Source organism: Schistocerca nitens, chromosome 10, assembly GCF_023898315.1.
Source record: "Schistocerca nitens isolate TAMUIC-IGC-003100 chromosome 10, iqSchNite1.1, whole genome shotgun sequence".
Lineage (NCBI taxonomy): Eukaryota > Metazoa > Arthropoda > Insecta > Orthoptera > Acrididae > Schistocerca > Schistocerca nitens.
Genome location: NC_064623.1, coordinates 236,007,385 through 236,021,644, shown reverse-complemented (window position 1 = coordinate 236,021,644; position 14,260 = coordinate 236,007,385).

Below are 14,260 nucleotides of genomic sequence, written 5' to 3'. Positions count from 1 at the left end.
CAATGGAACACACAAATTGAGTCGCGATTCAATACATCGTCCTCCGGCCGACCTGTCTCCAAGGGTCTATTGCTGCCTCGGGCACCTTATGGTCGTTCTTCTGTGAGTCTAGATTTTCGAATCCGACGCAAAACTGACAGTTAATTGTAACGTTCAGAGCCTGTTAATGACGATGGAACACACAAATTGCGTCGCGATTCAATACATCGTCCTCCAGCCGACTTGTCTCCAAGGGTCTAGTGCTGCATCGGGCACCTTATGGTCGTTCCTCTGTGAGTCTAGATTTTCGAATCCGACGCAAAACTGACAGTTAATTGTAAGGTTCAGAGCCTCTTAATGACAATGGAACACACAAATTGAGTCGCGATTCAATACATCGTCTTCCGGCCGACCTGTCTCCAAGGGTCTATTGCTGCCTCGGGCACCTCATGGTCGATCTCCTGTGAGTCTAGATTTTCGAATCCGACGCAATACTGAAAGTTAATTGTAACGTTCAGAGCCTGTTAATGACGATGGAACACACAAATTGCGTCGCGATTCAATACATCGTCTTCCGGCCGACCTGTCTCCAAGGGTCTATTGCTGCCTCGGGCACCTTATGGTCGATCTCATGTGAGTCTAGATTTTCGAATCCGACGCAAAACTGACAGTTAATTGTAAGGTTCAGAGCCTCTTAATGACGATGGAACACACAAATTGCGTCGCGATTCAATACATCGTCCTCCGGCCGACCTGTCTCCAAGGGTCTATTGCTGCCTCGGGCACCTTATGGTCGATCTCCTGTGAGTCTAGATTTTCCAATCCGACGCAAAACTGACAGTTAATTATAACGTTCAGAGCCTGTTAATGACGCTGGAACACACAAATCGCGTCGCGATTCAATACGTCGTCCTCCAGCCGACTTGTCTCCAAGGGTCTAGTGCTGCCTCGGTCACCTTATGGTCGTTCTTCTGTGAGTCTAGATTTTCGAATCCGACGCAAAACTGACTGTTAATTGTAAGGTTCAGAGCCTCTTAATGACAATGGAACACACAAACTGCGTCGCGATTCAATACATCGTCCTCCGGCCGACCTGTCTCCAAGGGTCTATTGCTGCTTCGGGCACCTTATGGTCGATCTCCTGTGAGTCTAGATTTTCGAATCCGACGCAAAACTGACAGTTAATTGTAACGTTCAGAGCCTGTTAATGACGATGGAACACACAAATCGCGTCGCGATTCAATACATCGTCCTCCAGCCGACTTGTCTGCAAGGGTCTAGTGCTGCCTCGGGCACCTTATGGTCGTTCTCCTGTGAGTCTAGATTTTCGAATGCGACGCAAAACTGGCAGTTAATTGTAAGGTTCGGAGCCTGTTAATGACGATGGAACACACAAATTGCGTCGCGATTCAATACATCGTCCTCCGGCCGACCTGTCTCCAAGGATCTATTGCTGCCTCGGGCACCTTATGGTCGATCTCCTGTGAGTCTAGATTTTCGAATCCGACGCAAAACTGACAGTTAATTGTAACGTTCAGAGCCTGTTAATGACGATGGAACACACAAATCGCGTCGCGATTCAATACATCGTCCTCCAGCCGACCTGTCTCCAATCCTGCCTCGGGCACCTTATGGTCGTTCTCCTGTGAGTCTAGATTTTCGAATCCGACGCAAAACTGACAGTTAATCGTAAGGTTCAGAGCCTCTTAATGACAATGGAACACACAAATTGCGTCGCGATTCAATACATCGTCCTCCGGCCGACCTGTCTCCAAGGGTCTATTGCTGCCTCGGGCACCTTATGGTCGATCTCCTGTGAGTCTAGATTTTCGAATCCGACGCAAAACTGACATTTAATTGTAACGTTCAGAGCCTGTTAATGACGATGGAACACACAAATTGCGTCGCGATTCAATACATCGTCCTCCAGCCGACTTGTCTCCAAGGGTCTAGTGCTGCCTCGGACACCTTATGGTCGTTCTCCTGTGAGTCTAGATTTTCGAATCCGACGCAAAACTGACAGTTAATTGTAAGGTACAGAGCCTCTTAATGACAATGGAACACACAAATCGCGTCGCGATTCAATACATCGTCCTCCGGCCGACCTGTCTCCAAGGGTCTATTGCTGCCTCGGGCACCTTACGGTCGATCTCCTGTGAGTCTAGATTTTCGAATCCGACGCAAAACTGACAGTTAATTGTAACGTTCAGAGCCTGTTAATAACGATGGAACACACAAATCCCGCCGCGATTCAATACATCGTCCTCCGGCCGACCTGTCTCCAAGGGTCTATTGCTGCCTCGGGCACCTTATGGTCGATCTCCTGTGAGTCTAGATTTTCGAATCCGACGCAAAACTGACAGTTAATTGTAAGGTTCAGAGCCTGTTAATGACGATGGGACACACAAATTGCGTCGCGATTCAATACGTCGTCCTCCGGCCGACCTGTCTCCAAGGGTCTATTGCTGCCTCGGGCACCTTATGGTCGTTCTCCTGTGAGTCTAGATTTTCGAATCCGACGCAAAACTGACAGTTAATTGTAACCTTCAGAGCCTGTTAATGACGATGGAACACACAAATTGCGTCGCGATTCAATACATCGTCCTCCAGCCGACTTGTCTCCAAGGGTCTAGTGCTGCCTCGGGCACCTTATGGTCGTTCTCCTGTGAGTCTAGATTTTCGAATCCGACGCAAAACTGACAGTTAATTGTAAGGTTCAGAGCCTCTTAATGACAATGGAACACACAAATTGAGTCGCGATTCAATACATCGTCCTCCGGCCGACCTGTCTCCAAGGGTCTATTGCTGCCTCGGGCACCTTATGGTCGTTCTTCTGTGAGTCTAGATTTTCGAGTCCGACGCATAACTGACAGTTAATTGTAACGTTCAGAGCCTGTTAATGACGATGGAACACACAAATTGCGTCGCGATTCAATACATCGTCCTCCAGCCGACTTGTCTCCAAGGGTCTAGTGCTGCCTCGGGCACCTTATGGTCGTTCCTCTGTGAGTCAAGATTTTCGAATCCGACGCAAAACTGACAGTTAATTGTAAGGTTCAGAGCCTCTTAATGACAATGGAACACACAAATTGAGTCGCGATTCAATACATCGTCCTCCGGCCGACCTGTCTCCAAGGGTCTATTGCTGCCTCGGGCACCTTATGGTCGATCTCCTGTGAGTCTAGATTTTCGAATCCGACGCAAAACTGACAGTTAATTGTAACGTTCAGAGCCTGTTAATGACGATGGAACACACAAATCGCGTCGCGATTCAATACATCGTCCTCCAACCGACTTGTCACCAAGGGTCTAGTGCTGCCACGGGCACCTTATGGTCGTTCTCCTGTGAGTCTAGATTTTCGAATCCGACGCAAAACTGACAGTTAATCGTAAGGTTCAGCGCCTCTTAATGACAATGGAACACACAAATTGCGTCGCGATTCAATACATCGTCCTCCGGCCGACCTGTCTCCAAGGGTCTATTGCTGCCTCGGACACCTTATGGTCGATCTCCTGTGAGTCTAGATTTTCGAATCCGACGCAAAACTGACAGTTAATTGTAAGGTTCAGAGCCTGTTAATGACGATGGAACACACAAATTGCGTCGCGATTCAATACATCCTCCTCCGGCCGACCTGTCTCCAAGGGTCTATTGCTAACTCCGGCACCTTATGGTCGATCTCCTGTGAGTCTAATTTTCGAGTCCGACGCAAAACTGACAGTTAATTGTAACGTTCAGAGCCTGTTAATGACGATGGAACACACAAATCGCGTCGCGATTCAATACATCGTCTTCCGGCCGACCTGTCTCCAAGGGTCTATTGCTGCCTCGGGCACCTCATGGTCGATCTCCTGTGAGTCTAGACTTTCGAATCCGACGCAAAACTGACTGTTAATTGTAAGGTTCAGAGCCTGTTAATGACGATGGAACACACAAATTGCGTCGCGATTAAATACATCGTCTTCCGGCCGACCTGTCTCCAAGGGTCTATTGCTGCCTCGGGCACCTTATGGTCGATCTCCTGTGAGTCTAGATTTTCGAATCCGACGCAAAACTGACAGTTAATTGTAAGGTTCAGAGCCTCTTAATGACGATGGAACACACAAATTGCGTCGCGATTCAATACATCGTCCCCCGGCTGACCTGTCTCCAAGGGTCTATTGCTGCCTCGGGCACCTTATGGTCGTTCTCCTGTGAGTCTAGATTTTCGAATCCGACGCAAAACTGACAGTTAATTATAACGTTCAGAGCCTGTTAATGACGCTGGAACACACAAATCGCGTCGCGATTCAATACGTCGTCCTCCAGCCGACTTGTCTCCAAGGGTCTAGTGCTGCCTCGGGCACCTTATGGTCGTTCTTCTGTGAGTCTAGATTTTCGAATCCGACGCAAAACTGACAGTTAATGGTAACGTTCAGAGCCTGTTAATGACGATGGAACACACAAATCCCGTCCCGATTCAATACATCGTCCTCCGGCCGACCTGTCTCCAAGGGTCTATTGCTGCCTCGGCACCTTATGATCGATCTCCTGTGAGTCTAGATTTTCCAATCCGACGCAAAACTGTCAGTTAATTGTAACGTTCAGAGCCTGTTAATGACGATGGAACACACAAATCGCGTCGCGATTCAATACATCGTCCTCCGGCCGACCTGTCTCCAAGGGTCTATTGCTGCCTCGGGCACCTTATGGTCGATCTCCTGTGAGTCTAGATTTTCGAATCCGACGCAAAATTGACAGTTAAGTGTAAGGTTCAGAGCCTGTTAATGACGATGGAACACACAAATTGCGTCGCGATTCAATACGTCGTCCTCCGGCCGACCTGTCTCCAAGGGTCTATTGCTGCCTCGGGCACCTTATGGTCGTTCTCCTGTGAGTCTAGATTTTCGAATCCGACGCAAAACTGACAGTTAATTGTAACCTTCAGAGCCTGTTAATGACGATGGAACACACCAATTGCGTCGCGATTCAATACATCGTCCTCCAGCCGACTTGTCTCCAAGGGTCTAGTGCTGCCTCGGGCACCTTATGGTCGTTCTTCTGTAAGTCTAGATTTTCGAATCCGACGCAAAATTGACAGTTAATTGTAAGGTTCAGAGCCTCTTAATGACAATGGAACACACAAATTGAGTCGCGATTCAATACATCGTCCTCCGGCCGACCTGTCTCCAAGGGTCTATTGCTGCCTCGGGCACCTTATGGTCGTTCTTCTGTGAGTCTAGATTTTCGAATCCGACGCATAACTGACAGTTAATTGTAACGTTCAGAGCCTGTTAATGACGATGGAACACACAAATTGCGTCGCGATTCAATACATCGTCCTCCAGCCGACTTGTCTCCAAGGGTCTAGTGCTGCCTCGGGCACCTTATGGTCGTTCCTCTGTGAGTCTAGATTTTCGAATCCGACGCAAAACTGACAGTTAATTGTAAGATTCAGAGCCTCTTAATGACAATGGAACACACAAATTGAGTCGCGATTCAATACATCGTCCTCCGGCCGACCTGTCTCCAAGGGTCTATTGCTGCCTCGGGCACCTTATGGTCGATCTCCTGTGAGTCTAGATTTTCGAATCCGACGCAAAACTGACAGTTAATTGTAACGTTCAGAGCCTGTTAATGACGATGGAACACACAAATCGCGTCGCGATTCAATACATCGTCCTCCAGCCGACTTGTCTCCAAGGGTCTAGTGCTGCCTCGGGCACCTTATGGTCGTTCTCCTGTGAGTCTAGATTTTCGAATCCGACGCAAAACTGACAGTTAATTGTAAGGTTCGTAGCCTGTTAATGACGATGGAACACACAAATTGCGTCGCGATTCAATACATCGTCCTCCGGCCGACCTGTCTCCAAGGATCTATTGCTGCCTCGGGCACCTTATGGTCGATCTCCTGTGAGTCTAGATTTTCGAATCCGACGCAAAACTGAAAGTTAATTGTGACGTTCAGAGCCTGTTAATGACGATGGAACACACAAATCGCGTCGCGATTCAATACATCGTCCTCCAGCCGACCTGTCTCCAACGGTCTAGTGCTGCCTCGGGCACCTTATGGTCGTTCTCCTCTGAGTCTAGATTTTCGAATCCGACGCAAAACTGACAGTTAATCGTAAGGTTCAGAGCCTCTTAATGACAATGGAACACACAAATTGCGTCGCGATTCAATACATCGTCCTCCGGCCGACCTGTCTCCAAGGGTCTATTGCTGCATCGGGCACCTTATGGTCGATCTCCTGTGAGTCTAGATTTTCGAATCCGACGCAAAACTGACAGTTAATTGTAACGTTCAGAGCCTGCTAATGACGATGGAACACACAAATTGCGTCGCGATTCAATGCATCGTCCTCCAGCCGACTTGTCTCCAAGGGTCTAGTGCTGCCTCGGGCACCTTATGGTCGTTCTTCTGTGAGTCTAGATTTTCGGATCCGACGCAAAACTGACAGTTAATTGTAAGGTTCAGAGCCTCTTAATGACAATGGAACACACAAATTGAGTCGCGATTCAATACATCGTCTTCCGGCCGACCTGTCTCCAAGGGTCTATTGCTGCCTCGGGCACCTCATGGTCGATCTCCTGTGAGTCTAGATTTTCGAATCCGACGCAAAACTGACAGTTAATTGTAAGGTTCAGAGCCTGTTAATGACGATGGAACACACAAATTGCGTCGCGATTCAATACATCGTCTTCCGGCCGACCTGTCTCCAAGGGTCTATTGCTGCCTCGGGCACCTTATGGTCGATCTCCTGTGAGTCTAGATTTTCGAATCCGACGCAAAACTGACAGTTAATTGTAAGGTTCAGAGCCTCTTAATGACGATGGAACACACAAATTGCGTCGCGATTCAATACATCGTCCTCCGGCCGACCTGTCTCCAAGCGTCTATTGCTGCCTCGGGCACCTTATGGTCGTTTTCCTGTGAGTCTAGATTTTCGAATCCGACGCAAAACTGACAGTTAATTATAACGTTCAGAGCCTGTTAATGACGCTGGAACACACAAATCGCGTCGCGACTCAATACGTCGTCCTCCAGCCGACTTGTCTCCAAGGGTCTAGTGCTGCCTCGGGCACCTTATGGTCGTTCTTCTGTGAGTCTAGATTTTCGAATCCGACGCAAAACTGACTGTTAATTCTAAGGTTCAGACCCTCTTAATGACAATGGAACACACAAACTGCGTCGCGATTCAATACATCGTCCTCCGGCCGACCTGTCTCCAAGGGTCTATTGCTGCCTCGGGCACCTTATGGTCTAGATTTTCGAATCCGACGCAAAACTGACAGTTAATTGTAACGTTCAGAGCCTGTTAATGACGATGGAACACACAAATCGCGTCGCGATTCAATACATCGTCCTCCAGCCGACTTGTCTCCAAGGGTCTAGTGCTGCCTCGGGCACTGTATGGTCGTTCTCCTGTGAGTCTAGATTTTCGAATCCGACGCAAAACTGACAGTTAATTGTAAGGTTCAGAGCCTCTTAATGACGATGGAACACACAAATTGCGTCGCGATTCAATACATCGTCCTCCGGCCGACCTGTCTCCAAGGGTCTATTGCCGCCTTGGGCACCTTATGGTCGTTTTCCTGTGAGTCTAGATTTTCGAATCCGACGCAAAACTGACAGTTAATTGTAACGTTCAGAGCCTGTTAATGACGCTGGAACACACAAATCGCGTAGCGATTCAATACGTCGTCCTCCAGCCGACTTGTCTCCAAGGGTCTAGTGCTGCCTCGGGCACCTGATGGTCGTTCTCCTGTGAGTCTAGATTTTCGAATCCGACGCAAAACTGGCAGTTAATTGTAAGGTTCGGAGCCTGTTAATGACCATGGAACACACAAATTGCGTCGCGATTCAATACATCGTCCTCCGGCCGACCTGTCTCCAAGGATCTATTGCTGCCTCGGGCACTTTATGGTCGATCTCCTGTGAGTCTAGATTTTCGAATCCGACGCAAAACTGACAGTTAATTGTAAGGTACAGAGCCTCTTAATGACAAAGGAACACACAAATCGCGTCGCGATTCAATACATCGTCCTCCGGCCGACCTGTCTCCAAGGGTCTATTGCTGCCTCGGGCACCTTATGGTCGATCTCCTGTGAGTCTAGATTTTCGAATCCGACGCAAAACTGACAGTTAATTGTAACGTTCAGAGCCTGTTAATGACGATGGAACACACAAACCCCGTCGCGATTCAATACATCGTCCTCCGGCCGACCTTTCTCCAAGGGTCTATTGCTGCCTCGGGCACCTTATGGTCGATCTCCTGTGAGTCTAGATTTTTAAATCCGACGCAAAACTGTCAGTTAATTGTTACGTTCAGAGCCTGTTAATGACGATGGAATACACAAATCGCGTCGCGATTCAATACATCGTCCTCCGGCCGACCTGTCTCCAAGGGTCTATTGCTGCCTCGGGCACCTTATGGTCGATCTTCTGTGAGTCTAGATTTTCGAATCCGACGCAAAACTGACAGTTAATTGTAAGGTTCAGAGCCTGTTAATGACGATGGAACACAGAAATTGCGTCGCGATTCAATACGTCGTCCTCCGGCCGACCTGTCTCCAAGGGTCTATTGCTGCCTCGGGCACCTTATGGTCGTTCTCCTGTGAGTCTAGATTTTCGAATCCGACGCAAAACTGACGGTTAATTGTAACGTTCAGAGCCTGTTAATGACGATGGAACACACAAATCGCGTCGCGATTCAATACATCGTCCTCCAGCCGACTTGTCTCCGAGGGTCTAGTGCTGCATCGGGCACCTTATGGTCGTTCTTCTGTGAGTCTAGATTTTCGAATCCGACGCAAAACTGACAGTTAATTGTAAGGTTCAGAGCCTCTTAATGACAATGGAACACACAAATTGAGTCGCGATTCAATACATCGTCCTCCGGCCGACCTGTCTCCAAGGGTCTATTGCTGCCTCGGGCACCTTATGGTCGTTCTTCTGTGAGTCTAGATTTTCGAATCCGACGCAAAACTGACAGTTAATTGTAACGTTCAGAGCCTGTTAATGACGATGGAACACACAAATTGCGTCGCGATACAATACATCGTCCTCCAGCCGACTTGTCTCCAAGGGTCTAGTGCTGCCTCGGGCACCTTATGGTCGTTCCTCTGTGAGTCTAGATTTTGTAATCCGACGCAAAACTGACAGTTAATTGTAAGGTTCAGAGCCTGTTAATGACGATGGAACACACGAATTGCGTCGCGATTCAATACATCGTCCTCCGGCCGACTTGTCTCCAGGGTGTATTGCTGCCTCGGACACATTATTGTCGATCTCCTGTGAGTCTAGATTTTCGAATCCGACGCAAAAATGACAGTTAATTGTAACGTTCAGAGCCTGTTAATGACGATGGAACACACAAATCCCGTCGCGATTCAATACATCGTCCTCCAGCCGACTTGTCTCCAAGCGTCTAGTGCTGCCTCGGGTACCTTATGGTCGTTCTCCTGTGAGTCTAGATTTTCGAATCCGACGCAAAACTGACAGTTAATTGTAAGGTTCAGAGCCTCTTAATGACGATGGAACACACAAATTGCGTCGCGAATCAATACATCGTCCTCCGGCCGACCTGTCTCCAAGGGTCTATTGCTGCCTCGGGCACCTTATGGTCGATCTCCTGTGAGTCTAGATTTTCGAATCCGAAGCAAAACTGACAGTTAATTTCAAGGTTCAGAGCCTCTTAATGACAATGGAACACACAAATTGCGTCGCGATTCAATACATCGTCCTCCGGCCGACCTGTCTCCAAGGGTCTATTGCTGCCTCGGGCACCTTATGGTCGATCTCCTGTGAGTCTAGATTTTCGAATCCGACGCAAAACTGACAGTTAATTGTAAGGTTCAGAGCCTCTTAATGACGATGGAACACACAAATTGCGTCGCGATTCAATACATCGTCCTTCAGCCGACTTGTCTCCAAGGGTCTAGTGCTGCCTCGGACACCTTATGGTCGTTCTCCTGTGAGTCTAGATTTTCGAATCCGACGCAAAACTGACAGTTAATTGTAAGGTACAGAGCCTCTTAATGACAATGGAACACACAAATCGCGTCGCGATTCAATACATCGTCCTCCGGCCGACCTGTCTCCAAGGGTCTATTGCTGCCTCGGGCACCTTATGGTCGATCTCCTGTGAGTCTAGATTTTCGAATCCGACGCAAAACTGACAGTTAATTGTAACGTTCAGCGCCTGTTAATGACGATGGAACACACAAATCCCGTCGCGATTCAATACATCGTCCTCCGGCCGACCTGTCTCCAAGGGTCTATTGCTGCCTCGTGCACCTTATGGTCGATCTCCTGTGAGCCTAGATTTTCCAATCCGACGCAAAACTGTCAGTTAATTGTAACGTTCAGAGCCTGTTAATGACGATGGAACACACAAATCGCGTCGCCATTCGATACATCGTCCTCCGGCCGACCTGTCTCCAAGGGTCTATTGCTGCCTCGGGCACCTTATGGTCGATCTTCTGTGAGTCTAGAATTTCGAATCCGACGCAAAACTGACAGTTAATTGTAAGGTTCAGAGCCTGTTAATGACGATGGAACACACAAATCGCGTCGCGATTCAATACGTCGTCCTCCGGCCGACCTGTCTCCAAGGGTCTATTGCTGCCTCGGGCACCTTATGGTCCTTCTCCTGTGAGTCTAGATTTTCGAATCCGACGCAAAACTGACAGTTAACTGTAACGTTCAGAGCCTGTTAATGACGATGGAACACACAAATTGCGTCGCGATTCAATACATCGTCCTCCAGCCGACTTGTCTCCAAGGGTCTAGTGCTGCCTCGGGCACCTTATGTTCGTTCTTCTGTGAGTCTAGATTTTCGAATCCGACGCAAAACTGACAGTTAATTGTAAGGTTCAGAGCCTCTTAATGACAATGGAACACACAAATTGAGTCGCGAATCAATACATCGTCCTCCGGCCGACCTGTCTCCAAGGTTCTATTGCTGCCTCGGGCACCTTATGGTCGTTCTTCTGTGAGTCTAGATTTTTCGAATCCGACGCAAAACTGACAGTTAATTGTAACGTTCAGAGCCTGTTAATGACGATGGAACACACAAATTGCGTCGCCATTCAATACATCGTCCTCCAGCCGACTTGTCTCCAAGGTCTAGTGCTGCCTCGGGCACCTTATGGTCGTTCCTCTGTGAGTCTAGATTTTCGAATCCGACGCAAAACTGACAGTTAATTGTAAGGTTCAGAGCCTCTTAATGACAATAGAACACACAAATTGAGTCGCGATTCAATACATCGTCTTCCGCCCGACCTGTCTCCAAGGGTCTATTGCTGCCTCGGGCACCTCATGGTCGATCTCCTATGAGTCTAGATTTTCGAATGCGACGCAAAACTGACAGTTAATTGTAACGTTCAGAGCCTGTTAATGACGATGGAACACACAAATTGCGTCGCGATTCAATACATCGTCTTCCGGCCGACCTGTCTCCAAGGGTCTATTGCTGCCACGGGCACCTTATGGTCGATCTCCTGTGAGTCTAGATTTTCGAATCCGACGCAAAACTGACAGTTAATTGTAAGGTTCAGAGCCTCTTAATGACGATGGAACACACAAATTGCGTCGCGATTCAATACATCGACCTCCGGCCGACTTGTCTCCAAGGGTCTATTGCTGCCTCGGGCACGTTATGGTCGTTTTCCTGTGAGTCTAGATTTTCGAATCCGACGCAAAACTGACAGTTAATTATAACGTTCAGAGCCTGTTAATGACGCTGGAACACAAAAATCGCGTCGCGATTCATTACGTCGTCCTCCAGCCGACTTGTCTCCAAGGGTCTAGTGCTGCCTCGGGCACCTTATGGTCGTTCTTCTGTGAGTCTAGATTTTCGAATCCGACCAAAACTGACTGTTAATTGTAAGGTTCAGAGCCTCTTAATGACAATGGAACACACAAACTGCGTCGCGATTCAATACATCGTCCTCCGGCCGACCTGTCTCCAAGGGTCTATTGCTGCCTCGATCTCCTGTGAGTCTAGATTTTCGAATCCGACGCAAAACTGACAGTTAATTGTAACGTTCAGAGCCTGTTAATGACGATGGAACACACAAATCGCGTCGCGATTCAATACAACGTCCTCCAGCCGACTTGTCTCCAAGGGTCTAGTGCTGCCTCGGGCACCTTATGGTCGTTCTCCCGTGAGTCTAGATTTTCGAATCCGACGCAAAACTGGCAGTTAATTGTAAGGTTCGGAGCCTGTTAAAGAACATGGAACACACAAATTGCGTCGCGATTCAATACATCGTCCTCCGGCCGACCTGTCTCCAAGGATCTATTGCTGCCTCGGGCACTTTATGGTCGATCTCCTGTGAGTCTAGATTTTCGAATCCGACGCAAAACTGACAGTTAATTGTAAGGTACAGAGCCTCTTAATGACAAAGGAACACACAAATCGCGTCGCGATTCAATACATCGTCCTCCGGCCGACCTGTCTCCAAGGGTCTATTGCTGCCTCGGGCACCTTATGGTCGATCTCCTGTGAGTCTAGATTTTCGAATCCGACGCAAAACTGACAGTTAATTGTAACGTTCAGAGCCTGTTAATGACGATGGAATACACAAATCGCGACGCGATTCAATACATCGTCCTCCGGCCGACCTGTCTCCAAGGGTCTATTGCTGCCTCGGGCACCTTATTGTCGATCTCCTGTGAGTCTAGATTTTCGAATCCGACGCAAAACTGACAGTTAATTGTAAGGTTCAGAGCCTGTTAATGACAATGGAACACACAAATTGCGTCGCGATTCAATACGTCGTCCTCCGGCCGACCTGTCTCCAAGGGTCTATTGCTGCCTCGGGCACCTTATGGTCGTTCTCCTCTGAGTCTAGATTTTCGAATCCGACGCAAAACTGACGGTTAATTGTAACGTTCAGAGCCTGTTAATGACGATGGAACACACAAATTGCGTCGCGATTCAATACATCGTCCTCCAGCCGACTTGTCTCCGAGGGTCTAGTGCTGCCTCGGGCACCTTATGGTCGTTCTTCTGTGAGTCTAGATTTTCGAATCCGACGCAAAACTGACAGTTAATTGTAAGGTTCAGAGCCTGTTAATGACGATGGAACACACAAATTGCGTCGCGATTCAATACATCGTCCTCCGGCCGGCCTGTCTCCAAGGGTCTATTGCTGCCTCGGGCACCTTATGGTCTAGATTTTCGAATCCGACGCAAAACTGACAGTTAATTGTAACGTTCAGAGCCTGTTAATGACGATGGAACACACAAATCGCGTCGCGATTCAATACATCGTCCTCCGGCCGACTTGTCTCCAAGGGTCTAGTGCTGCCTCGGGCACCTTATGGTCGTTCTCCTGTGAGTCTAGATTTTCGAATCCGACGCAAAACTGACAGTTAATCGTAAGGTTCAGCGCCTCTTAATGACAATGGAACACACAAATTGCGTCGCGATTCAATACATCGTCCTCCGGCCGACCTGTCTCCAGGGTGTATTGCTGCCTCGGGCACCTTATGGTCGATCTCCTGTGAGTCTAGATTTTCGAATCCGACGCAAAACTGACAGTTAATTTCAAGGTTCAGAGCCTCTTAATGACAATGGAACACACAAATTGCGTCGCGATTCAATACATCGTCCTCCGGCCGACCTGTCTCCAAGGGTCTATTGCTGCCTCGGGCACCTTATGGTCGATCTCCTGTGAGTCTAGATTTTCGAATCCGACGCAAAACTGACAGTTAATTGTAAGGTTCAGAGCCTCTTAATGACGATGGAACACACAAATTGCGTCGCGATTCAATACATCGTCCTCCAGCCGACTTGTCTCCAAGGGTCTAGTGCTGCCTCGGACACCTTATGGTCGTTCTCCTGTGAGTCTAGATTTTCGAATCCGACGCAAAACTGACAGTTAATTGTAAGGTACAGAGCCTGTTAATGACGCTGGAACACACAAATCGCGTCGCGATTCAATACATCGTCCTCCGGCCGACCTGTCTCCAAGGGTCTATTGCTGCCTCGGGCACCTCATGGTCGATCTCCTGTGAGTCTAGATTTTCGAATCCGACGCAAAACTGACAGTTAATTGTAACGTTCAGCGCCTGTTAATGACGATGGAACACACAAATCCCGTCCCGATTCAATACATCGTCCTCCGGCCGACCTGTCTCCAAGGGTCTATTGCTGCCTCGTGCACCTTATGGTCGATCTCCTGTGAGTCTAGATTTTCCAATCCGACGCAAAACTGTCAGTTAATTGTAACGTTCAGAGCCTGTTAATGACGATGGAACACACAAATCGCGTCGCCATTCAATACATC